The 26671-nt window shown below is 39.7% G+C and overlaps 1 protein-coding gene across 1 annotated transcript in view; it reads left to right on the forward strand.

Annotated features, from left to right (window-relative positions):
- The window catches only part of LOC150075463 (glutamate receptor ionotropic, NMDA 3A-like), a 178925-nt gene that overhangs the window by 129273 nt on the left and 22981 nt on the right, over positions 1-26671 (forward strand). The gene's annotated exons all lie outside the window — the stretch shown is intronic.

The following is a 26671-nucleotide window of genomic DNA, read 5'->3' on the forward strand; positions in this document are numbered from 1 at the left end:
TTTTGAAGTAATTGGGCGAGAAGGAGAGTTTCAATTTGGTAAAGGAGTGATCTGAGATATAAGATGGCAATTGTGGGATGCTTCTGACTAGGGAGGCGGTGTATTTGGGATGTAGTATCTGTCCAGTCAGGCTGAGTAATGAAGTCTTCCAGATGTTGTATTTGCTGACCTCCAGGTGTAGGACTTTTCTTCTGCGTGCTGGTGTTGTATGTGTCCACTAGTTCATTGTTGTTTATCAGTGCCTAAAGATTGTTGATTAACGTTGTGCGGTGCTCAGTGCATCGCCCTCTGTCCATTTCTGGGTCAAGGTTGCAGTTGAAATCACCATCAAGAATGATGTGCTCCTGATCTATAGTAGAGAGATGGCTTTGTATTAAGTTGGTTATTTGAATAGCAAGTCTGTCCTGCTGTGGCATGTAGATGTTAAACATTTGTAGAGTTTCCTTCTGAAGTGTATCCAGAAGGGCGTAAATTACGTAGCCAGCGATCTGTGTTATCGCAATGAGCTTACATGGAGACCTATGATGAAGGCCGATACTCACTCCTGCTTTGTGATGATGTTTTTGGGTTGGAGAATCATGGAATACGTATGGCTAATCTGCCCAATTCAAAGATGGCCTTGTGTCTGCTTTAATATTTGATTCTTGTAAGAAGAGTATGTTGGCTTGATGTCTTTGGACCTAGTCAAGGGCTAGCTTATTGAGCAATGCAGAAGTGCATCCAACATATATTAAAAAATGTTGTCTTTATTAAATACAATTCAGAATTCTTATTTTAAATTCATACGTATTTAAATTTTTAATTTATGCGAAGTTTGTCTCTTCATGTCATCTGCCAAGCTTTCAAAATCGGGGATATACTGTGATAAGGCCAACCGTAAAGAATCTTCTGTATGCAAGTCCATAAGAGTATGGCGATTCTTCGTCTTTGTTTGTTTCAAATAAGAAAAGCTGATTCACACAGATATGTGGAACCAAAACAGGAATTTAAAAGTTCACTGCATTTTTTTTACATTTGGGTACTTTTCTGCAATATATTGAACAATGTCTTAGGGATTGATTCCGAGAAAACCCTCTTATTCGGTTGGTGGTTCACAGAAAAAAGTCAAAGATCACAGAAGACCGTCCTGGTCTTCTGTAATCATTGAATTTTTTTTTCTGACATTCTTGGTGTGGGAAGCATCTCAGACTGTTTGATGGTTTCTTCTGTATGCCCATTGTTTCCGACACTCAGCTCACTTTGTGGATCTGATCTAACCCTGGTTAGTGACGCCTGAATTTCGGTATTACTTTTAGGAGAGTTAGAGATAGGGTCCGTTGTTGCGGTTGTTTGACCTTCGCTGGCCATAGCTGGAGGCAGTTGTTGGGGTGGGTGGGGAGAGGTGGAATAAAGGCGTTAACTTGAACAGCCAGACTTCCATGGCTAAAAGTTGAAATTTGAAATCTATACAAACAAAATAATTACTACTCGAAAGCTCTCCTGAAGAGGAATCGAAAGATATGTCTTGACTGGGATTCTAGCAGATAAACGGCGAAAAAGGGCTGAAGGCAGGAGCTTAAAAACACGGATCCGACTCTGAAGGCACACAAGCTAGATAGATAGATTTTTTATTTTATTTTATTTTTCTGTTTAAACTTGAACAGTACTTACATTTTCAAAGAAAATTATTTGCATTCTATTTACAAAAGCAAAAAAAGGAAAAATAAAGAAACTTTGGAGAGAAAAACCGCTTCAGCATTTCAACTTCAGTAATTAAGAACACAGTTTCTTGACACTGGTGATGGTGAAGAGGTGACTGCCACTGTTCCATTCGCTGTTAAGATGATCCAGAGTTTCTGGTCTTTATCTTTTACAGTTGAATTCGAGTAGAAGTCTGCTTTGCAACTTTCTCTTTAGACTCCACTTGAGATTTTGTGCTGAAGTGTCGACAGGAGGCACTTCGTCCCTTCTTCTTGTGTACTTGAAGTAAAAGTTGCAAATGACGGCCGGCTTTGGTGGCGATGAATAAGAAGTTGCAAATGGTGTGTGTGCGCCATCTGCTCATAGTGGAGCAGGTACCAGTAGTCCTCCGGAGTGTGGGCGTGGTTGCAGGCAAACTTTGCTCCAACCAAAGCGTCTTTGATTAGTTCCTTTTTCAGAGGGCACGCCAGGTATGTGTGTTCAGGGTACCTAGAGTGACGCAGAAGAGGCAGTAGTTTGAGTTGCGTAACCAGAAGATTTGTAGCTTCACTTGGGTAGGAGGGATGTTGTGCCACAGTTTCCACTGGATGTCTGCATCTGATTTAGAACATTTAGTTCTGTACGGAAGGTTCCACTGAGAGTTAGATGGTGTCTTGTGATGAGTGAAGATGGGCACAGGGAGAGCTTGGCAGGTAGAGGACGGGAAAATCGTGGCTGTGTAGCGAGACGTGATTAGTTGATATTGACTTTTTTGAAAGGTGCAAGAGACAGAACATCTTCGTCACCAGAAGATGTTCTGTAGATAAGGATCCGATCACATTCCCAATCCCTTTAGCTGTAGTGATATCTGGAAGAGCTTGTGCGGTCGCTGATTTTAATCGTTTGTGTTGCTGCTTTGCATTTATGGTTTTAATGGGCAAGTCTTCTGATCCTTTCCATTCAAGGCTTGGTAGTCACCTATAGTTCTTATTCCTGTCCAGTTCCACGTAGGAAAGAGGAGTTGATCATGAGTTGCAGGATCTGTTATCCTTTTACTGTAGAAGAGCGGTTCTGAAAATATTGTGGGAAGTGAAGTTCCCTGAAGAGTGTGGTGAAGGCTATGCTGCTTCCAGGGGTGCAATGCGTCTCTATAGTAGGGGAGGTAATTTGAGTGGTGCTGGCGCCATGTCCATTCTTAACATTGTTGATAGAATTAGCCCTCTAATAGCTGTTGCTAATATTTTATCGGTAGTGGCAGAATATGAATGTTTTATTTGCAGCGTCCTTAGAAGAAAGGTGGTCCGGGAGGAAGTTATTTTGTCATCAAGAGAGACCAATCCCAGTCCCCCCGTGAGTGAGCGGCTGGCAGAGTTTAGAACAGGATATCCAGTTAGTTTTGTTCCATAGAAAGCTTCGGATAGATGCTTGGATTTTGTGGAGGAAGTAAATAGGTGTGTGTGTATACGCATCGTTGCACGCATCGACTATCTGGTCACTATCCCCACGAGAACAACATCAAGGCCTTCTTAGGAGTAAAATACTGGCTCCTGAGATGGCTAAATAGGATCGCCGGGAAACCGTTTACCATTTCAAGAGCGGTCTTGTATACCAATCTTGACATTACATCCTGGAAGCATATCATCATTACTAAAAGCATATTAACTCTGGCAAAGTTGTTAACAAAAGACTAGATGGGCTAAAAGTTGGAAATGTCAACACTGGCCCTCGGATGATACGACCTAGAATAAATAAGGAAGAATCAAGTTCCAAATGCGAATTGACTCAGTTGGACTCTCTGGGGAGATTCATCCGAGCAAATACTGTTAAGTATTTTAATAATTCAAACATAGATCCAGAGAAACTACGTACAGAGAAAATGTATAGGACAGAAATCTTTGATAATGTGTACCGGCAGGTACAAATATAACAAGAACGGTAATTTAATAATTAATATAATAATATTTACAATTACTTAGTAATTAATTAAAACTACTTAATAATTAATTTATTAACCACATGCTCTGCGTTTGTTTGTTTTTTCATCTTCAAATTGCAGTCTTCTTTTATCCCTCTGGAGTACAGAAAGTACCCGTACTCCCTCTGGGGTACGAGTGAGCTGGTTATTCAATTTCAAGCAGAATTTGGCTTCCTTGCATAGCGGATGGACTGTTCGGATGATGTAGGGTCCATATCCGAAAGCTTTTAGATTTGAAGAAGGTCTCTGTGTTCAACGCTGTCGAAAGCCTTTTCCTGGTCAAGGCTAATTAGTGCAAAGAATTCTCGTTGTCTGTTTGCAGTGGAGAGGAGGTCACTGAGCAGATGAAGAATTGTCGTTGATTGATTTTCCTGGTACTGAGTACGTTTGTTGGTGATTGTAAAAGTGTATGGATTTTGTAAATGTAGTATTGTGTATCGTTGTTCTTCTGGCCATTTAGCCGCTAGACCCCTGCTGGGCCCAACGTTGTCCACACAGCCTCGTGGAGGCAGACCAGGTACCCAGTAGTTGATATTTTACTCTGGCAGGCCCTGCCACCTAGTTTCCTGAGATTTCAATAGCTAGAGCCTAAAAAAAAACTTAAATTAAATTAAAAAATTGCTGAAAAAGGTTTAAGCCGAAAGAGCTTTGCGTGCGCGGTTTGAATTTGGACATTTTTTGGGACACGCACTGGTGTATAGACAGAGTAGGGGAGGGAGACTAAAGACTGGGGGGAAAAGCCAGAACTATAGGGACGATAGAGTAGGTATCCCCAAAAGCAATGGGGTAGACCCATGCCCCACCAGGAATAGAGAAGCGGGGAGTGGCAGAGGAGGGAGGGAACAGGAAACCGTCTTCCCCCTGCCTGGGGATTGGCAATTAAAGGTGAATAGGACTAGGGAGTCCTATTCAGACCGCCATATGGCGTGCTGCAAGTAGTTCCTGCATTTATGTCCAGTCCGGGTTTTTTGTCACTTGGTGTGTTTGCATGTAGTCATCTGCGTCTGTTAGTTCCTGTGCCTGTGTCTGACCAGGTTCCTTGTCACTTTGCTATTTTCTTGATCTTTGTAGGGTCCTGTTGGGTCCTTTGATCCGTTTGTGGCCTCACGTTTTTCGGGGTTGTCTTCTTCCATGCTCATTTTGATTTCCTCTTGCTCTGGCGCACTTGGTTCTTCGAGTATGTAATTTACTTTCATTCACTGTGGATGGCAATTTCCGTTCTTCTTCGGTCGAAGATTTCTCGTGCAAACTGGCTGAAAGCCGCGTAGTCGTCTTCTGTGTCCAAGAATTGGTGTTCTTTGTTTTTTGGTATGTACTGTATTTTAGTTATTAGCACGCTTCTATGTTCCTCATAGCACTCACAGTCGTGCATTATATGATGCCATGTTTCAGGCTCACCACAGGTGCAAGTTAGCTCCTCCGTTATACACAGCATGTTCAATTTTGCCTTGAATGGGCCATGGCCGGTTAGTAAGTAGGTTGCATTTAACCCGGGTTAAACCACGGGAGTGCTTTTGGATACGTCTTGGCAACCAGTGGTATGAATCTCTTCGTCACCTCGCCTTTGTTTGATGCTGTCCATCTGTCCTGCCACAGCTGTAGCAGGTGAGCCACGATTCTAAGCTTTTCTGCTTTGCGGTTGTTGTTTGGGTCTAGGGTGAGTTCATCGATTGTAGTGGGTGTTCCCTTAGACAGGTGGTATATCAGCCCGCAGCGAGTCGCCTCCAGGTCCAGTGGGAGGACCCTGTCAAGACCTGGAGGGCGTGCGTGCTCACTTTTCTACATGCACGAGAGATGATGAGCATAATGCTACGCTGGATTGTGTCCAGGTGTCTTCTATTTACTACTGTTCCTGCTTTTTTTGTACCATATCGGGGATCCGTAGGTAATGGCTGGGATGAAAATTGCTTTGTAGTACAGGGACAGGGTTTTCCTGTTTAATCCCCTGTCCCTGCGTGAGACTCTTGCTATTAATGCTGCGTAATTCTTTAGTTTTTCTTTCAGGTTGATGATGTGGGTGGTGAAGGATAAATTACTGTCGATTATAATTCCTAAGTATCGTATTTGTTTTGCAAGTTTGATGATTGCTCCTGCTATCTTTATTTGCGGTGGTCTGTGGATGTCGAGCACTCCTTTCAGTAGAACAGAGTTCGTTCGTCTTCGTGGGTGAAATCTTCAACATGTGTAGCTTTGCCAAATCCTGTAACACCTGTATTTGCATGAGTCTCCAGGCCCGATCTGGAGTTCGCCTCCACCATCAGGACCAAATCGTCAGCAAAGGCCTGGCAGCTCACTTTGCCCAAGTCCTGAGCCAGGAAGTCGTCAAAGACAATGTTCCACATGAGCGGCCCCAGGATCGAACCCCGGGGGCAGTCCCTGCGGACCCATCGGGCCACTTTTCGAAAAGCTGCTACCACCTCAATTGTTCGGTCAGTTAGGTAATCCTTTATACACTTGTAGAGGTTTGTTGGGAGCGCTGCCTCCCGGAGCCGGCCGAGGACGCTCGGCTACCACAGGGTGTCGAACGCCCCGGCGAAGTTCACTGCGATGACTAAGAAGTACTTCCTGTCGCATTGGGTTGCTTTGAATATAAGGTTTTGGACTGCTTCTATGGTTGATAATGCCGGTTTGAATCCATATTGTTTTGGTGATTCTAGGTGTGCAGCTTTGTAGTGGCTCATAATTCTTTTATGCAACAGCCTTTCGTACAGTTTACTCAGGGTAGTCAGTAAAGCTATCGGTCGGTAGGAATCCGGTTGTTCCGGTGGGTTGTTAGGGTTCTTCAGGATGAGTTTCAGATTTGCGGTTTTCCAGGAGGTCGGAAATTTCCCCGCTTGCAGGCAGCAGTTTAGAAGTTTGAGCAGGAGGCCAGGTATGTGTTCCACAGCCTTTTTGATCAGCTCCGGCTCCAGGAGGTCCGGTCCCGAACATTTCCTATTTCGTATCTGTGCAGCAGCATTTTGTAGCTCCTCCATAGTTGGTGATTGTAAGGTGTAAGGTGTAAGCTGTACGGTATATTGTTGTCATGCGGCCCCAGGGGTTTCCCCCATCTCCGCGTTGCTTTCTTTGTGGGTGTACCAGTTTCCTGGGAATGCCAGAGGTTTAAAAGTGTGTGGGTATTGTACCTGTGTAATGTCGTGTACCGTTGTTCATCTGGTCATTTAGCCGCTGGACCCCTGCTGGAGCCCAGCGTTGCCCCACCTTCGCCTCGTGGAGGCAGACCAGGAAACACCAGTAGACTAAGATTTACTCTGGCAGGTCCTGCCGCTTAATTTCCTGAGATTTCGGCAGCTAGGACCTAAAAAAACAAAAAACTTATGTACACATACACATATACACAACAGTGATACATAATATATACGCATCCATGCAATCGTAATTACTTTGGATGTTTGCATACAGCACGTGTGCATGCATTCATATGGCAGGAGTAGGGCATTGCGTAGGATAATTAGGCCGAGACTGGGCGAAGATTATTTTTTTGCTAGATTAAATTTAGTGTGTAGGGCGCTCGCGTTGTGTATAGATAGAGTGGGGGAGGGGAGGAAGAAGGTTGGGGGGAAAAGGCAGAAGTATGGGGGACACAGAAGAGATTCCCCCAGGTGGTCAGTGAGGCATGCCCATGCCTCACCAGAAGGAAAGGTGGGGTAGCAGGGGGCGAGGCGACTGGTCATCTCGTCCTCCTGCCAGGAAGGGATATTAAAGGAGAGCCAGGCTAGTGCTTGGCTCAGGCCGCCAGAACAGCTGCTATTCGTCCTTCATTCAGATTTTTTGTCTATCTTCATGGTTGCTTAGTAGTCCATCTTTGGTGTTATGCACATTTTGGCTTCTAGCCATTATGTGGCTAATGTGCATTCAGGTCCCGTCTTCTTCTGTACAGGGCTTCAGCGAACTTTGAGAAGGCAATATATTCCTGTCTCCCATCCAGGAGGTGTTGTTCTCTATCTCTGGGCAAAAAAGTGATCCGAGTGATGAGTTGGCAGCGGAGGTCATCATAAAGCTGGCATTCATGCATGAGGTGGTGCCAGCTCTCCAGCTCTCCACAGCAGCAAGTAGGGTCATCTGTAATGCCCAGGGCTGTAAGTTTAGCCTTAAAGGCACCATGTCCTGTTAGCAGGAAGGTCGCGTGGAGTCCCGGCGTGAACCATGCTGCAGCCATTGGATAGAGTTTTCCAACGTTGGGGAAGAATCGTTTGGTGACTTCTCCCTTTGGGGAATTCTCCCATCTGGTTTGCCAGGTTTGCATGAGATGATTGATGATATCGGGAAGAGTCGATTTCAATCAATTGGCAGTAGTTCTGGAAATAATTTTGCAGTCTGTATTCATTAAGGAGATTGGGCGCCAGTTTTGGAGGTTGGTTTCGCAGGGTTTGTTGTCGCAGGGTGTGGCTTTCGGTGTCAGGGTCACTGCTGGCAGTAGCTGTAGGTTCCGTTGCTGTGGTTGTTTGCCCTTCGCTGGCCATAGCTGGGGACAATTGTTGGGATGGGGGAGGGAGAGGTGGAATAAAGGCATTACTGGAACAGCAAGCCTCCCATGGCTTTAAAATCTAACCTAACTAAAACTGCGCTAAATCTATACAAACAAAATTATTACTACTCGAAAGCTCTCCTGAAGAGGAATTGAAGGATATGTCTTGACTGGGATTCTCGCTGGGGTGAAAGGCAGAAGCTTCGAAACACGTGTTCGACGCTGAAGGCACACAGAAATATAGATGGATAGAGAAAGAGAGAAAGAACAAGAGAAGAAAAGAGAGAAAGAAGAAGAGAAGAAAAGTGAGAAAGAATAAGAGAAGAAAAGCGAGAAAGAACGAGAGAGAAAGAAAATAGCAAGAACGAGAAGAGAAAGAAAATAGCAAGAACGAGAAGAGAAAGAAAATAGCAAGAACGAGAAGAGAAAGAAAATAGCAAGAACGAGAGAAAGAAGACAGCAAGAATAAGAGAGGGATAAACAGGGAAAGTAGAACGAGAGAAAGAAACATTGTGAGAAAGAGGGAAAGAGAGAGAGAAACGGCGAGAGAAATAAAGATTGAAAGAACAAGACAAAGAAAGAGCGAGCGAAAGAAATATAGAAAGAACGAGGCAAAAAAAGACAGAAAGAGTGAGAGAATGAAAGACAGGAAGAGACATAGAATGAGAAACAGAAAGAATGAAGCAGAGAGAGAAAGAGAGAGAGAGAGAGAGAGAGAGAAATGTAAAGAGCAAGAGAAAGGGGGGAATAGAGTATAAGGGAGAGAGATAAATAGCGAGAAATATATAAAGACAGGAAGAGTAAGAGAAAGAAAGAATAACAGAGGGAGAATAGGGAGTGTGAGAAGAGAGAGAGATAGAAATATTGAAAGAGATATAAACGGAAAGAGAGAGACAGAGAATGATGGGAGAGACAGAGAGAGATGGGGGCGACAAAGAGAGGATGAGAGAGAAAGAGGCAGATCAGGAGACTAAAATCGAGAAAGACACAAAGCAGAAAGGACAGAAATGGAAAGTGAGAGATAAGGAAGAGGCGAGCAAAGATAGCGAGAAGACAGAAAGAGGAGAGGATAAAAATAAAGAGAATGACAGAGAGTTTACGAAGAGGTAGAGAAGAAAATAAAAAGACAGAGAACTCGAAAGAAGATAATTTAAGAGAAATAGAAAAATATAAGGAGAAATCAAGAGAGAGACGGAAAATAATACGTGAAATGAAAGATATCAATAAAGATAGACTGAACAGGGAAAGTTGAATTGTACAATCAAGAAACAAAATAAACTTTATAATCAAACAAACATATTTTTTGTTCAATTGAGCAAACAAACGTGGATTCACTTAATTCAACGAAAGAAAATCCTCGGCCAATCTTCCACCATCTCAATAGTTACTTCCTTTTTTCATCTTTTGTTTTTCATAAGTCTTGAAAGAAACGCAGGAGGACACAATATCGACCGTTACTCCGGGGAATCTGCGTGCATGGCTTTTGCCGAACCACAAATGTTCGTACTCTCCATAATATTCCACTGAGGTAAAGTTAAATTCCTTTCTTTTTTTCTTCAGCGAGAGAGTGGAATTTCCACAGTCTGACCATGTTTTCTATCTATGCACATATTGGCAACAGCCTAATGTTTGTTACTCTTCGCAACACTTCTCTGCAAGTTCCCCTTTCTTTTTTTTTTTGGAAATATTTTTCTAATTTTATTTACTGCCTTCTCGATGCGTTACTGTAAGTAATACTTTAAGTGCTTTGCACATTTGTGACTTCTCCTTTCCCACTTTTTGTTGTTATTTAAGAAATAGGTGTTTTTGTTTTTTTAAGTCGTTGCTACTTTGGAAATTATTTTCCTAAAAACAGGAGCAAATTATGTTCTTTGGTTCTTTCTATGTTATTGATTTAAATTTTGTTCTTTTGGTAAACGTTCTGGAAGTGGTTTTGCCTGTTTTCGTCAAGTGTTTTCAACTAATGACACTTTTGGCTTTATTTATAATAATTTTAAGAATTTATGATTTTTGAAGTAGTTTTAGTAGATGGCGCTGGAAGCATTAAAAAAATCTGTCAATTATCCAATATCTAATTGTACTTTTCACATAACGCATGCGCACAAGAAAGACGCTATTCGTTGTGATAAAGACTAATAATAAAAACGTATCTTTATTATCGCTTTTAGAATTTAAGCTTTTTTATATTTTTATTTTATATCTTTATAAAAATACCTTTATTTTATTATCCTTATTTAGAATTAAACTAAATAATTAACTTAAATTAAACTTTATTTATAATTAAAGATTTCATTGAATATTTATATTTTTAAGGATTTGTGATTTTTTGAAATGATTTTGTCTGTGTCCCTAGAGGAATTATAAAAAATTTGGCAATTACGTAGTAATCTACAGTACTAATTGAACTTTTCACATTACGCATGCGCGCCACAAGATGCTTTACGACATTCGTTCTCGTAAATCATCATTGTCCTGCCATCTCATTCTTGGTCTCCCCCTTGGTCTTTTGTCCCTTTATTGTAAATCAAACATTCTTCTTGGCAAACGCCCCTCGTTATTTACATGTCCGAACCATTTCAAACGGGACCTTTCAATCCTGTCCTGGAGTTTTTCAACCTGAATTCTCTCCCTAATCACATAATTCCTGATTTTGTCGCGTCTTGTCTTTCCGGCTATGTCCCCACAAATCTCATTTCTGCCCCCTGAATTCTGCTTTCATCCTTTTTCCTCATAGTCCAAGTTTCAGATGCATACATCAGAATTGGTACGTAATAGGCATGATATATAGCCTTCTTACACTTCAGTGGTATGTTCCTCTTCCAGATCAGATCTCTTGTCTGCCTATAGAAATTCCCGCTCGCTTGCATCCTTCTACTTATTTCTTCGTCTATCACTCCGGTCTTTGTAATGTTGCTTCCTAGATACTTGAAGTTAACCATTTTTAACTCTTTCCCTTCCATTGTAATGTATCCGTCAAGCTCGCCACTCCTCTTTAGAACCATTACTTCACTCTTCTCCTGATTGAAAACCAGTCCAAATTCATTGGCCATACCAGCCCACATATCAACTTGCCATTGCACTTGTTCCCTGCTCTCTCCCCATATGCAGAGGTCATCTGCGAAGAGCATGACTTTCATTGGGTCCTGTCCAAGTTGTTCCACCACTCTACATTGCACATCATTCATGACAGCTATGGATAGCAGTGGTAACAGGACGCCTCCTTGCCTCAAACCGGATGCTATTTTGAAGCTCTCCGTCAACCCCATCACTGTTCTTACTTTGCTCACCCTATTGGTGCACATATTCTCAATTCTCTCCACAAGATGTTCCTCTATCCCCAAGTTTCTCAAAACCTCCCACACTTTCTCTCTCTTTGCAGCCTCAAACGCTTTCTTTATATCCAAAAATGTCATCCATAATTCTTTATTGTGTTCATAACACTTTTCCATCAGTTGCCTGATGCAGAAAATTAGATCCACCGTCGACCTGCCAGGCCTAAAGCCATACTGTTCCTCGGCCATCCTATTTTCAATCGTCTCTTATCTTCCATTCTAACACTCTTTCATACAGCTTATTCACATGTGATGTCAGTGTGATGCCTCTATAATTGGACACTTTTTCCTGTTCCCCTTCTTAAACAACGGAATGATCAAACCTTCTTTCCAGTCCTTCGGCACCTGGCTCTCGTCCCAGATCTTATGGAACAGTCTGTATGTCCACGCTATCCCTGCGCCGCCTGTAGACTTCAGCATCTCTCCATTTATCTCATCCATACCAGCAGACTTACCTGTCTTGATGTATTTCCATGTCTGCACTACTTCATTGAACTACATCGTTCTTGTAAATATGAAAAATAATAACGTGTCTTTTAGATTTAAAAATTTTACTATATTTTTATTTTATTTTTAAATATCTTTATTTTATATCTTTATAAGAAATGTTTATTTTATATCTTTATAAAAAATCTTTATTTTATTATCTTTTAGAATTAAAGATTTTATTAAATATTTATATTTTTAAGGATTTATGACTTTTTGAAGTGATTTTAGTAGATGTCGCTGGAAGCATTAACAAAGCTAATCTCAATTATGCTGTTATGTACTTTTTACACAACGCATGCGCACAAGCAATAGCTCTTTATGATATTAGTTATTGTTACTGTAAAATTAAAACATGTCTTTATTATTGTTTTAGAATTAAAAATTTTATTATCCTCTTTATTTTTATTTTATGTTAAAATATTTTTATTTTATATCTTTATAAAAACATCTTTATTTTATTATCTTCTAGAATTGAAGATTTTTAAAATATTTCTGTTTTTAAGGATTTATGAACTTTTTTTTTTAAGTGATTTTGGTGGATCTCGCTGGAAGCATTAAAAAATCTAATCTCAATTAAATTATGTACTTTTTACATTACGCATGCACAACGCATGCGCAGAAGCAAGAGCTCTTTACGATATTAGTTATTGTTACAGTAAAATTAAAACATGTCTTTATTATCGGTTTTAGAATTAAAGATTATATTATCCTTTTTATTTTATGTTAAAATATCTTTATTTCATATCTTTATAAAATTATTTTTGTTCTATTATTTTTTAGAATTAAAGATTTTTTTAAAATATTTATATTTTTAAAGATTTATGACTTTTTGAAGTGGTTTTGGTAGATGTCGCTGAACGCATTTAAACATCTCTGAATTATGCTGTAATTTTCACACAACGCATGCGCAGAAGCAAGTACGTTTTACTATATTAGTTATTGTTACTGTAAAATTAAAACGTCTTTATTATCGGTTTCGAATTAAAAATTTTATTATCTTCTTTATTTTATGTTAAAATATCTTTATTTTATATGTTCATAAAAATAGTTTTGTTATATTATCTTTTAGAATTAAAGATTTTATTAAATATTTGTTTTTAAGGATTTATGACTTTTTGAAGTGGTTTTGATAGATGTCGCTGGAAGCATTAAAAAATCTACTGTTATGTACTTTTTACACAACGCATGCGCAGAAGCAAGTGCACTTTACGATATTAGTTATTATTACTGTAAAATTAAAATATGTCTTTATTATCGGTTTTAAAAAAGATTTTATTATCCTTCTTATTTTTATTTTATGCCAAAATATCTTTATTTTTATTATCTTTTAGAATTAAAGCTTTTATTAAATATTTGTTTTTAAGGATTTATGACCTTTTTTGAAGCGGTTTCGGTAGATGTCGCTGGACGCATTAAAACATTCTCACATTATGCTGTAATTTTCATCCAACGCATGCGCACAAGCAACATTCCTTACTGTTTTACTGTAAGATAAAAACGTGCTTTTTATCGCTTCTAGAATTAAACGTTTTAATATCTGGATTTGTTACATTTATCCATTTAAAATTTTCTTCTCGAAAGTAAATCTCATCCATTTTAATATCTCAGCCATTTTTTGTGTCTAATCAGATCATTTCATATCGCTGGAAACTGAAATCATTAACTGGTTTAATTACTGTCGAGAATTGTAGAAAGACTTTATGAAGTTCATACGAGCAGCCATAACAGGGCCGGAATTTGCTCGATCGAACACATTTAATGTGTAAAAATGCTACTTATGGCAAATTATGTTGAATTATTAGTACTTAGGCGAACCATGAAGTGGTGAATTTTTACTCGAGTAGCTGATAGCTCGGTATCGCAGGCTACAAAGGCACTCGACTGTCATAAATATCCTACCTAACTCACATTATTTCGAGGGGGGTCTCCTTACACCATAGCGGTCAAAGCTTCTTCACGGACACCGGCTGTCCTTGCGTTCTGACTGCCGACATTACAAGCGTTGGTATTACCAGTAATAATCACGTGAATTATGTTAAGGTTTTCGAACTTGATATCTCGCTGTCCGAGATAAATTATGGATGCCAGCAAGCCACATTGTGTAAAAGGCAGTTTAACGTGAGCTTAGAATTTTTGGCACTTTGCCAACTATCCTCGCGATGCGCAATATTGTGATAATACACTCCTGTGCAAAAATATTGGTGGCCCAATGTATTATGTTAATATTCTTAGAGGAATGTGATAGCCCAGAGGATTTGTGGAATTTGAAAACATAAACACCTCATGTCCTTATAAATTGTAGAAAGGTTGTATTATGATGCTGGGATATTATTTATTTATTACTTTTTTTTTTTTTAATATAATATAAGCATCCAAAATCTTGAAAATTCCAAGAACCAGCAAGGAGCAGGTGTCCAAGGTCTAGATTTGGGTGGGAGTGTTGCTGTACGTTGATAGGGCACTCTAGTACTCTGGTATGATTGATTATAATAAATTAATCGTTGAAAATAGAGAAAGAACAGAGAGAAAAAAAAAAGATTAAGTGTGAAAAAAGAAATATCAAAGAGACAGAGAGAAAGAGAAACATAGGAAAACAGAGAGATAGAGAGCGATAAGAGAGAAAGGGTGACAAATGGCGATAGAGAGAAAGGAAGAGAGATAATACAGAAAAACGAGAGACAGAAAGACAATATAGAAAGAAAGATCAAAGCAGAGAAAGGGAAGACAGTGAAAGAGTGAATTGACAAAAGAGACAGAGAGAAAACATTAAAATAAAGATCAGACCAAAAGAAGAGAGAGAAGACAGAAAAAAGAGAAAGGAGACAAAGAGAGAGAAGAGATGTAGTGCACAACAGGCACATAAAATGATACGTGTGTAATAGAGAGAAAGACTGAATGCAAGAGGCAGAATGAAATATAAATACAAAGAGAGAGAACTGAGAAAAACGTGAATGAAAAAGAAAGAAAGAACGAGATGAATGAAAGAGACAGAGAACCGAACGAAAAAGAGGAAGATTGAATGAACGAGAGAGAGAGAATGAAAGAGAGAAAAACAATGAAAGAAAAAGAGCGAGATAAGAGAGGATCCAAAGAAAAAAGAGACTGAATGAGTGAGAGAGAATATGAGCTAAACTGAAAGGAAGAGAGAGAAAGACTGAACGAAAGAAAGAGAAAGAGAGGAGAGACTAAATGAAAGAGTTGGTGAGCGATTAATCGACAGGGAGAGGCAGGACTGTGCAAAGGTACTTGGGGACCCGGATGCAAAAGGGGTTAAGAGGCCTCCTTTATTTATGTTGAGACTTTGATGGCCTCGATTAGGGCCCCTAGATCGGGAGCCCTGGTGCAGCGCATCCAATGCATCCTCCATTTGCACGTTCCTTGGGAGAGGGACTGAACGTGACACAGAGAGAGAGAGACAAAATAAAGGAGAGAGAAAGAGAGACAATGAAAGAGAGAGAATAAAAGGCAGAGAGGTAAAAAGAGCGCGACTGAATAAAAGAGAGAGACTGAAACAGAAAAAAGACGGCATAAAGAAAAAGGGAGAGTGACACATTAAAAAAGTAGGATGGACAGAAAGGAAGCGAGAGAGAGAGAGAGAGAGAGAGAGAGAGAGAGAATGAGAGGGCAAGTTGACGTAAGGAGCAAAGAAATAGCGTGACATAAAAATAAACGTGTGAGTGAAGCTGATATACGTGGCACGACTGGAGCGCCACCTAGTACCAGTTTTCAATCGCTGCGAAAGAAGAGTGGGCGAGTAGGTGGGTGGTTGCTGCTCACTTAAGCGCCACTCGGAACAGTGAATAAAAGAGCTTTTTTCGTCTGCCTAACAAGGATATTGAGGTGCAGTTGTGCGCTCCCATTGCGAATTAATATTCATTTTCTACTTAATAAAACCGCATTTTCCTTCCCATTTAATCTTCGTTATTGCGGCCCACCAGCCATTTCGGTGTCTGTGAAACGCTTGATTCGCATCAGCCAGATCGATGGCGGCTTGAACGCGGGCAGGTACTTTGCCCATTAACGCCGCTACTTGGGTTTCCCCCGGCAGCCAAACAAGAGCAGGTTGGCTCCACTCTAAACGCCATTTAAGGGACGGACGGACTCTTTCCTCCGAGGCAATCATTAAGAGAACGCGCAACTGGGTTAAATGGTTACAATGACTATTTAGGTCAAAGCGGTTTTTCAATATTGATCTGCCCCCCCCCCCCCCGGTAGCGTTTGTGTCTGTGCCAGCTCCTTTCCATGCGTAAATGAGGGGGTAACAGGTTATCATTACAACGCTCGTAAAAGCCAAAAGACTGCGTGCGTATTGATGCCCGAAGGCATCGGTCGAAAAAGCCCAACAGATGCACTTCGCCCGTAAATAAAATGTTTCCTTTTCAGTACACCGTTTCAGACGACCGATTCTTATATTTGGTTTATTTCTGAGAACATTATTCGGCTGCTTCAAGGCCAGTGTTGAGAAATTCACTTTTCATGGGGGCCCCGCAGCGGTGTCAACAGGTGAAGCTTTTCGCTTCATCGGAATTCCGTTTGCGTTGTGAGACGTGCGTCAAATGAATGAACGAGAGCTGAATGTGCTTTTAAGGTCTCAATTTGGAATTTGCTACGAAAAGAGGGCTGTTCGAAAAGTAGTGGAGAGTTAGATGATTTAAAAAGGCAACTTTATAAGTATTTAACAGTTGGTTGCATTTCGTTAAGCATTAGATTTCTTATTACCACAGTTGCTGTAACACTTCCATGGCACTAATGGACCAGGCAACGTATCGTGTCCCATTCTTCCTGAAAACAGGGAAACATTCCTTTACCCGTTTCTACATCGACTTCAGCCCTTATCCGAGAGCATTGATCTTGCTTCATAAACAAAGCTCAGTGTACGGAGCCTATGTTTATGAGGAGCACCTGCAGCACACATTTACACTTCACCATCCAGGGAAAAGACTGTGCCATCCACGTAGGCTTATGAAACTACTCTACAGCTTTCCGGTCTACTTTTATATGTAATCCGTGCCACGTGATTCCAGATCAAGACGGATTGTACACAGCGCGTCCACTACTTTCTAAACAGCCCTCATAATATATTCATGTTTACAAATAGTTTCTGTTATTGTGTGTTAATAAATACGTTGTCAGATACTCTGTCAGATAGTGACTGGAGGGAATCAGAGTACTGTTTATGCGGGGAGCATTGTCAAGGCCACGTTATTTCAAATCCTCAATCGCAAATCCGCCCAGCTATGGAATAGTGTTCCCACATCTGGGGTGGTGCCCCCAAAACCTCTCTCAGACTTCTTGATTCCATTCAGAAGAGGGCAGTTAGGTTAATTAATGATTCATCTCTAACAGAGTCTCTCCACTCGCTGTCTCATAGACGTACTGTTTCTGCTGCATGCCTCTTCTACAGATACTTCCACGGGAATTTTTCTTCTGAATTGGCTTCTATAATTCCTGCTCTCTCTTTCAAAACAGTCCGAACACGTGCCTCCACCAGTCAACATCCATTTACTGTCCAACTTCAAACCCACAGAACCAACTTTTCATCTTCCTCGTTTGTTCATTCAACTGCCGTTTTCTGGAACAACCTTCCTTCGTACGTATTTCCTGAAAATTACAGTCTATAGAAGTTCAAGTCTAATGTCAACAAATAGTTTCTTTGTTGAAAGAAAAAGAGAAAGAAAAAAAAAAGTTTATGAGGAGCACCTGCAGCACACACTTATACACTTCATCATCCGGTGAAACAACTATGCCAGTCACATACGCTTATGAAACTACTGTACAGCTTTCCTTTCTACTTTTATATGTAGTCTGTTTCACGTGATTACAGATTAAGAAGTGTACACGGTAGTGATTCCACTACTTTTCAAACAGCCCTCATAATATATTCATGTTTACAAAAAGTTTCTGTTATTATCTGCTAAAAAATACGTTACTTAGAACATTTCACAATGTAATCAGCTCACCAATTTCTAATTCTTTATTCATATTTCTTCTTTCTCTCTTTTTTTTTTTTGCTTCTTCTTACTGTTTTTTTTTTTAAAGTTAAAAAGGCAAATACGTCATTGGCAGGAGTAATTCTAAACGTGTCTGAGAAATTTGCTGCGATAAAAGAAACACCAAAAAGTGCAGAAGAAAGCTTGCCCGGTTAAAAAAAAAGAAAGAAAGAGGGAGGGAGGAGAATGATGGAGACTTTATCCTTTCTCTGATGTCGTGTACCTTTTAATACCTTGATCTGCTAGGATATTGATCGGTGACATCAATCGCTGTGAACCCCGGATAGGTAATTGGCACGCACTTAGTAAAAGGATTATGTATCGCTATCCGATCAGAACGGATATCGGAGATGTTGTTTGTGAAATCCTAAGCTGGCTCTTTTCTTCTTTTCTTGTCAACAGATTCCTGGAAAGACAGGAAATTACTCGCTCATCGAAAAGCTTAAAACCCGCGCAGTCTACAAAAGAGATAAACGAAATTATTAATTATTACGTTTCGTCTTCCTGGAAAACGTCAATAAAGGATGATTGGCAGTAGCGACAGCTAGTGGTGATAACAGTGTACTAAATAATGATTAGGAATGTGAGTTAGTAAACGCTGGAGAGCAGCATCTGGTGGTGAAAACAATGTGCTAAATAGTAATTATGAATTGTTTAGTAAACGTTGGACAACAGTTGCAGCGACGTCTGGTGTCGAAAAACAGTGCATTAATTAATAATTAGAAATGTGAGTTATTAAATGTTGGAGAGACGTTCGCGACACCTAGTGGTAAAACAGTGTACTAAATAATAATTGGGAATGTTAGTTTGTAAACGTTGGAGAACAGTGCAGCGACATCTGATGTTAAAAACAGTGTACTAAATAATAATTATCAATGTAAATTAATAAATATTGGACAACAGTTACAGCGACATCTTGTGTTGAAAAACAGTGTAAATAATAATAATTAGGAATATGAGTTTGTAAACGTTGGCCAAGAGTTTCAGCGACATCTAGTGGTGAAAAAAGTGCACAAAATAATAATTAAGAATGTGAATTAGTAAACGTCAGAAAACAGTATACAAACACCTGGTGGTGAAAAGTGTACTAAATAATTATGAATGTAAATTAGCAAACATTGTACAACAGTTGCAGCGACATCTAGTGTTGAAAACAGTGTACTAAATAATAATTATGAATCTGAGTTAGTAAACGATGGAGAGCAGTTATAGCGCCATCTGGTGTTGAAAACAGTGTACTAATCAATAATTAGAAATGTGAGTTGGTAAATGTTGGAGAGTGGTATCCGTGGCAATGGTGGTCAAAACAGTGTAAATAATAATTAGGAATATGAGTTTGTAAACGTTGGCCAAGAGTTGCAGCGACGTCTGGTGTTGAAAAACAGTGCACTAATTATAAATGTGAGTTAGTAAATGTTGGAGAGCGGTATTCGCTTCACCTAGTGGTAAAACAGTGTACTAAATAATAATTGGGAATGTTAGTTTGTAAACGTTGGACAACGGTGCAGCGACATCTGATGTTAAAAACAGTGTACTAAATAATAATTATGAATGTAGATTAATAAATATTGGACAACAGTTACAGCGACATCTTGTGTTGAAAAACAGTGTAAATAATAATAATTAGGAATATGAGTTTGTAAACGTTGGCCAAGAGTTGCAGCGACATCTAGTGGTGAAAAAAGTGCACAAAATAATAATTAAGAATGTGAATTAGTAAACGTCAGAAAGCAGTATACAAACACCTGGTGGTGAAAAGTGTACTAAATAATTATGAATGTAAATTAGCAAATATTGGACAACAGTTGCAGTGACATCTAGTGTTGAAAACAGTGTACTAAATAATAATTATGAATGTGAGTTAGTATACGATGGAGAGCAGTTATAGTGCCATCTGGTGTTGAAAACAGTGTGCTAATCAATAATTAGAAATGTGAATTAGTAAATGTTGAAGAGTGGTAACTGCGACACCTGGTGGTGAAAATAGGGTACTAAAATGTTACTTAGGAATTCAAGTTAGTAAATGTTGGACAAAGGTACCAGCGACATCTGCACTAAATAATAAATATGTGAGTTGGCAAATTTTTGAATCACAGCAGCTGTGAGTGACATCTGGTGGGATAATGGTGTACTAAATAATAATTAGGAATGCAAGTTAATAAATTTTGAATAACAGTAGCTGGTGATACTGTGCACCAAATAATAAATATCAGAGTAGTTGAGACATCTGGTGAGTAACAGTGTACTAAATAATTAGAAAAAATGTTGGTCAACAATAGTTGCGACATCTTGTGGTAATAACAGTGTACTAATCGATAAATCGGATTATAAGTTAGTAAACATTGGACACCGGTAGCTGTGACACCTGGTGGTGATAACAGTCTACTAAATAATTATGAATGAGTTAGCTTTTGGATAAGGTGACATCTGGTAGCAAAACAGTGAACTAAATAATAATTAGGTAGATGAGTTGCTAAACGTTGGAGTCCAATATCCGCGACACCTGGTGGGGAAAAAACCATGTTCTAAATAATAATTAGAAATACAAGTTAGTAATTGTTGGATAACAGTAGCAGCGACATCTGCTGGTGATACAGTGTACTAAATAATAATTAGGAAAGTGAGTTAGTAAACGTTGGATAACAATAGCTGCTACACCTGGTGGAATAACAGTGTACTAAGTAATAAATAGGAATATAAGTTAGTAAACATTGGATACTGGTGGCTATAAAATAATCCCATTCTGGCTTATAACTTCCAATCGAGAATCAGACGAGTGTTTCAGAGACCTCTAGCAGAGAAGACATGAAACCATAAAAAGTTTGATAATTATTTTCAAATATTTGGAGTGAGTGCAGGAGGTGAGCTTAAAGTTGTACGTTTAATTGGCGTGTAGGTAGCGCCACCTACGATATCAATGTCTTTAGATAGAGAATGAGAAACGGGACGCTGATGAAGGTTAAGGTGGCTACGCTCGTATAAATATTAAGAATAATTGTAGAGGGCGCCACCTGTGATGGGCCACGATTATTTTATTATTTACGATACACGCCGTTTAGCTTTTCATAACGCGACAGTTGCTGTCGTGCCGATCTCTTCCCTCGCGTTTCTCCGAGTTCAATACTGTTTCGGGTCGCAGTTTGTGACCTTCAATCTCACACAAGACTTCACTTCCCTGTTTTCCTTTTTTTTTTTTTATTTTATTTCGTCTAACCTTGGCCTTCGTCGCATTCCCTCGTTGTACACTATCGATTTCCCGCTACCTGTTAGGGGGGTATGACGTCACCAGTCATTTTGTTCGCGTGCAGACGTCACTGGTGACGTCATCCGCCCGAATCGATTTTCGCTTTGGATACTCAGCTGCTCCGATATACGTTCGCAATAACGCCGTGTAGCGTGCGACGGAGAAGATATAGCCGAAATGCAGGCATGTGCGCGTTAATAGGTAATTTTCGCTATTGTTACTCGTCGTGAAATTCGGTCGTCTGCTTTTCGGGTTTTTTTTTTTTTTTTTCTTTTTTTTTTTCCTGACATATCGTAATTTCGTGGGTTGTTCGTTGCCATAAAATTTGGCTTTTTTTTTTTTATTTTGCCGCGATTTGTTCCCCCGAGAAAAAGTCGTATTTCTCAGTAGTGATGCGCCCCATAAATGTGGCCCTCTCTTCCTTTTTCTTTCGTCCGCTACTTGTGGTTTGATCGCGACAAATCGTACATGGCGTAAATGCAAATTTTATGGAAACAAACGGTGAAGGCATTTGTTCGAGCTGTCGTAGAAAACGTTTCGAGGGCCAACAGCGATTTCGGCACTCTCTCAACGCGGCCATTTCTCATTCTTCTCTCCTGCTCATTATTAGAAGAACCAAATAGAACTCAATAATAATTTCTCTCTCTCTCTCTCTTTGGTTTTCTTTCCTTTGTCTCTCTCTCCCTCTTTTACTGTTTGCTCTTTCTTCCTCCCATCCCTCTTTCAATCTGTCGTTTTCTCTTTTCCCCTCTCTTTCCTTTCACTGTTTCTTTCACTTTCTCCCTCTTTATTTCTTTTTCTCTCCACTCTCTTTTCTTCTCTCTTTCTCTCTCTCTCTCTCTCCTACTGTTTTATTCCTTCATCTCTCTCTCTCTCTCTCTCTCTCTCTCTCTCTCTCTCTCTCTCTCTCTCTCTCTCTCTCTCCTACTGTTTTATTCCTTCATCTCTCTCTCTCTCTCTCTCTCTCTCTCTCTTTCTGTTTTTCGCTCCCTTTCTTTCTTTATCTCTATCTTTCCCTCTATTTTCTTCTCTCTTTCCATTTCTCTTTCTCTCCCTCCCTCTCTTTCCTTCCTTTTCTCTGTCTTTCTCTCTCTCTCTCTCTCTCTCTCTCTCTCTCTCTGTCTTTCTGTCTTTCTGTCTTTCTTCGTTTCTCTCCTCTTTCTTTCCTTCTCCACCTTTCTCATTCGCTTTTTATTTTTCTCTCACTCTCCCCCTCCTCTCTTTCTTTCACTTTCACCCCTGTTTTTCTTTATTTTTCTCCTTTTCACTTCTCCCTTCCCTTCTCTCTTTCACCCTTATTTTTCTCTCTCCTTTTTGTTTTTTCCCTCTCATTCATTCCTTCTCTATTTTTCTCTTTCTCTTTCTTTCTTTCCTCCCCTCTCTGTCTTTCTATCTGTATCTCTCTCTCTCTCTCTTTCTCTTTCTCTCTCTCTCTCTCTCTCTCTCTCTCTCTCTCTCTCTCTCTCTCTCTCTCTCTCTCTCTCTTTCTTTCTTTCTTTTTTTTTCTCAACCTTTGTCTTTCTCTCTTAATTTCTCACACTCTCCCCTTCTCACAATCTCCCCTTCTCTCTTTATCCCCTTCTTTCTCTTTTCTCTCCGCTCTTCTCTTTCTCTTTCTTTCTTTCCTCCTCTCTCTTCCCTTCCCTCTGTCTGTCTTTCTATCTGTATCTCTCTCTCTTTCTTTCTTTCTTTCTCTCTTTATTTCTCACACTCCCCTTCTCTCTCTATCTCCCCTGTTTTTCTTTCTTTTTCTCTGTCCTCTTTATTCTTTTATCTCTATTTCATTCCTTCTCTGCTTTTCTCTTCCTCTTTCTTTCTCCATCCCTCCCTTTCTCTTTTCTCTCTCTTCTTTCTTTCTTTTTTTTCTCCATGCCCACTCTCCTGCCTTTCACTCTATCTCTCTTTTTCGTTATATTTCTTTCTCCTTTCTTTTTTTTCTTTCGTGCGTTTCTCTCTTTCCGTTTCACTTTCTTTCTCCCTTTCTCTCCCCTCTTTCTCTTCATTTCTCTTTTCTTTGTTTGCGTGTCTCTCTCTCTCTCACTTTATTTCTCCCCTTCTTTCTCTCTCTTTCTTTTTCTATCTCATTGTTCCATTCTCCCTCTGTCTTTATTTTTCTCTCTTTCTTCCTTTCTCTCTCTCTCTCTCTCTCTCTCTCTCTCTCTCTCTCTCTCTCTCTCGCTGGGCTTTTTTTTTTTCTATTTGAATGCTTCTTCGCTTCCTCCTTCTGGACTTCAATGCTCCACGTAACCATTTCTAATGCAGAGAAAGAGACATCTCCTGCAGGTTGACACAAAACCAGTTACAGATGAACCACGTTACATGAACAGTGATGCTCGTTGCTGTTCAGCACGAACTGTGCTGAACAGCACGAACACGAACCAGTAATACAAAACTCAGAGCAAAACTTGTGGTGGCTCAGAAAAATTGGCGTTTCGTTCAGCTGAAATTTTAGTGATTCTTCATAATTCATTTAGCAAAACATTAATGGCGCTTTATTACTTGCTAACATTCTGATTTTGTGTTGAAGAAAGATAAATTTTTCAACATTCTTTCATTCCCTTCTTTCTCCAAATAAACAGGAAAAGCTTAAAAAGGTGGTAATGGGTTGTTGCGTACACAAAAGGAATCATCACTTAGAGAAACGGTTCTAATAAACTTCCAGGATAGATGAGAATTCCCAGCAAAAGATGGCTTTAGTATATGGGTGGCCAAAAAAAGTGTCATGTCTGAAGGGCACAAGTAAAACCGCGTTAATTCTGTACACAAGTCTTTTAACAGTATGATGTATAAATCACCCCGATACATTTTGCTACGCTTGTGGTGGCTTCGTTGCAAAAAAAGCGAACGTAAAAACAAAGCAAAATTTGCTATGCTTGAAGAATAAAAGAGGGACCCAGAGATGATCCTAACGGGACACCACAAGAGATAATCTTTTGGACTCTGAAATTTGAAGTGAGATTGTAAACATTGGTATTGTCTAAGGTGACTCTATGTTAGCGTTTCTCAAAATGTGTTCCGTGGCACACTGGTCTTCTGTGTGATATCAAAATGTGAGCGAAAAACCATGCTACCCTCGCCTGAGACCGACTAACTGAGCCACGTTGTAAAAAAATGCCCATAAAAACTCCTCGCGTCATCGACGGGACTCGAACTCAGGTCTTTTCCAACAGGTGTGGGAAGCACCACAATCCTTCCAACTGTGCTACCACGAGGGCGGGCAGATCACGTTCCAAATCCAAGGGGTGTTCGGATACTTTTACAATATCATCATCATCAGTAATTTTCAATCCACTGCAGGATGAAGGCCTCTCCAGTAACTTTCCAGTTCCTTCTGTTTTGTGCAATGGCCATCCATGAATTTCATCTGTCCATCTCCATTGTTGTCTTCCAGGTCTTCTTCTAGCTTCTCTTTGGTACCATTCTCTTATTTTCTTAGTCCATCTGTCATCATGTGTTAGAGCTATATGTCCTTCCCAAGTCCATTTCAGTTCTTTGTGTTTTCTGCCTAATCCATGTGTTTCTCTTCTTATCTAACAGTCTGATTCCCAATATGATTCGTTCCATTCTTTGCTGTGTAGTTCTCAGCTTCTCTTCCATTCTTTTGGTGAGTGCCCAAGTTTCACTTCCATAAGTCATGGTGGGGAGTATACATTGGTTCATTTTCTTCAATGCATGTTCTACCTCATCAGGAAGAATATCGGGTATGTCGTATGTGTTGCTACTTTGCAATCCATCTTCCCCATTGCTGGCATCATTCCCTCGCTCCTTGTATAATTCTCTATAGTAGTCTTCTGCTATTTGAATTATGCCTTCTCTGCTGTTTATAAGTACACCATCGCTATTCTTCAGTTTCAGTATCATTTGTCTTTCTGTATTACTGCTCATGGCTGCTGATTTAAATCCTTTGTTTTCCCTTAATGCTTGTTCTACTTTTCTTGTGTTAAATCTTCTTATGTCCTCTCTGAGTCTCTTTCTAATGGCTTTGCATAACTCAGTATACTCAATTTTCTCCCTGTCAGTGTTTTTCTTGTTCTTCATTTGTCGTCTTTGGTTCATCATGACAAGTGTTTCTTGACTAATTTTTCTTCTTTGGATTTCTTTTTACCTATAGGTCTCTTGGACTTTATCACCTTCAGAAAGTTGTAGTATTCCTGGTTGACATCTTGGTACTAAACAGTCTGCAGATTCTCAAACTTGTTCTTAAGTTCCAGTACATACTGCTTTTTCTCCTCTTATGTTATCTCAAAGACCTTCGTATTATTTACTCGAGTCAGTTTTTTTCCTTTCTTTTCTTACATCTATATCAAGTGTGCATCTTACCATTCTGTGATCACTTCCAACCTTGTTGAGGACAGTAACATCATTCACGATATATCTTCTGTTAGTGAGGATGAAGTCTGTTTCATTAGTTGTTAATCAGTTTGGGCTCTTCCATGTCCACTTTCTGTTCACCTTTCACTTTTACAATATGTCCTCTCTAAATCGCAAAATCCAAGTATGAACCGGATTGATTGAGACGAGTGTGAAACCGTGAAAATAACATGTCTGCCCTACCTTTATCAATAATACTTGAGTAATACTCCCACAAGACAATTAGATCGGTGATAATTGATTTACCCTTCCAGAATCCTTGTTGATGAGAGGCCTTGTTAGAGAGACCTATAATTTGAGATTAATCCTCTTTGTTGCCTTCATGTGAAGGAAAAATGTTAACCAATTTGAGATAAATATGGTATATACCAATCTCCAAGTATCCCATTAGTAAGAATATGAGGATTCCGGGAGCAAGACTATGTGGTATTTCTTCCAAAAATATGCTGAACCTTGCCAGAGCACGGAGAAAAATCATTAGGGAGTTTTCTAAAAGCAATTTTGAGGTCAATCAGAACTGATAAAAAAAAGATGTTATCATTTCCGACTACCTCAAAGGTATCATTTTTTGAAGACCAATCCAAGCTTCTCTATCTGAAGAGAGAAAAGCGTGGACTGAAGCAGAAAGGTTCGCTTTGAGCCTCATGGCCTTGATTGTCCTGTAAGAGGCACTGAAGATTAGTGGCTGCTTTAAAAACTTTAAAAAACTGCTAAACCATATCGAATATGTTTGAGAGATGATCATAAAACCAGGTAGGCCACAAAAGACCATGACCATTGTCCCTTCTGAAGGCAGAAAAGCGTGGTTTGAAAATTTCTGCTTCTCCGATTACAGAGTGAACCTAGGTTTCAATGAGGATCCAAGGGTCAAAGTGATCGTAGAGTTGTGCATTCTTGAGAGCAAATAAATTTTCCCCAATAGCTGGATAATTTTGGTAAAACCAGAGGTCGATTTTGTAGAATGTTTTTTGTAAGTGATTTAGAATGAAGGTAAAGTTGAGATATAGGAGTGCCATCAATGATTCGTTGCTATTGAGAAGATTTGGAAAGTGAAAACAGACCGAGAGAATATCCTCTCAACGCTTTTGAAAGCCTAAGACATTAAAATATCAGTTGGCCAGTTTGTGTGATTGATCAAAGAGG

This window comes from Mastigoproctus giganteus, chromosome 14, assembly GCF_048544385.1.
Source record: "Mastigoproctus giganteus isolate SK-2022 chromosome 14, ASM4854438v1, whole genome shotgun sequence".
NCBI lineage: Eukaryota > Metazoa > Arthropoda > Arachnida > Uropygi > Thelyphonidae > Mastigoproctus > Mastigoproctus giganteus.